Genomic DNA, 1316 nt, shown 5'->3' on the forward strand with positions numbered 1-1316 from the left:
TAGATTTTCCCCATCCATTGAACAAACAGCCATTAACCCTTTCAAGATGGGTCACAGGTGAAAGGTCCATGTACGTCTTGTTTGTTGACTCGCATTCAAAAGTTTATTGAACTACTATTTCATGAATTTATGTCAATAAGTTTGGTATCAAACTGTAGGTTATAATTAAAATTTTAGTGCTATATATTACTCAATTTCTTAATTTAAAAGCAAATATAAAAAACACAGACAAACATTGATTTTTGTGTGTCATGTGGTATGTTTAATGGAGCACTGATTCAAATTAGATGTTTGTGAAGTCAAAATACTAAGTCTATAGTTTCGAACGAATTAGAAATTCGAATTATCAATATCGACAAGCTAAAATATAAAATAAGAGCCTCTTATCTTTTCAATTTGCTAAAATATTGCTTATATAATAAGTCAAATACAGTGGCACCCTGCTCACCTCTTTCCATTTTTGGAAATGCTCCTTTATATACACTTATTTCTATATATGACATGAATAATCAATCAGAAGCTCAGAATGTTCCCTAGTGGCTTTCTCAACTATTTTTAATGGGCTTGGCACCATTTCTTTTTTTTGGACCAATATTTCAACAAGGTAGGGTGTGTCTTTAGTCTGCTCGAAATTTCATATTTATTTTTACTAAAATACATCTTAGTTACTAATCTTGATAAATTATAGTGAAATTCTATGGTACTAATTTATGATTTTTTAGTTATTCAAATGTATATATCACCTAAAAAAAATATTTTGTTTCATATCCTCCACGTGCAAAATTTTTAAAGGCTTAGCAACCTATGTCAAACAGCAACCAAATACAAAGGTTGTAACTAGAAGAGATAATAGTTTGTTTTACTTCTTTAGTTACTGTTCTATGTTTTAAGAAAAAATAAGTTTAAGAACTTATTTATAAATAGCAATAATCTATATACATATATAATGTATAATAATTGAAACGTGACTGTATTTTACAAAATACTAGTCTACTAAAACAAAGCCAAGACAAGTTACTTTGTACAGACCAAAGGTCAGTTTTATGTTATTTGATATGGTAGCATGAGTGCACCTGAGCTGCATCATTGTAACTTTTGTAGTGTTAGCCATGCACGGCTGAAAGGTCAATATAATAAAAATAATAAATATATATAAATGTATAATGTTATGAGATTTAAGCTATTTAGTTTAAACATTTATGTTTTTGTGTTATAATTTGTGTTCATTCTAGAATGAAAAAAGCATAATTTATATTTATTTCCTAATTTTTTATGGTGGTTGCAAAATCATTCAAATCTATCGAACCCATACAGAG

At 28.3% G+C, this 1316-nt stretch overlaps 1 protein-coding gene across 1 annotated transcript in view; it reads right to left on the reverse strand.

Moving 5' to 3' along the window:
- The window catches only part of LOC106461519 (protein FAM117B-like), a 99788-nt gene that overhangs the window by 9383 nt on the left and 89089 nt on the right, over window positions 1–1316 (reverse strand). The window lies entirely within an intron of this gene.

This window comes from Limulus polyphemus, unplaced genomic scaffold, assembly GCF_000517525.1.
Source record: "Limulus polyphemus unplaced genomic scaffold, Limulus_polyphemus-2.1.2 Scaffold977, whole genome shotgun sequence".
Taxonomy (NCBI): domain Eukaryota; kingdom Metazoa; phylum Arthropoda; class Merostomata; order Xiphosura; family Limulidae; genus Limulus; species Limulus polyphemus.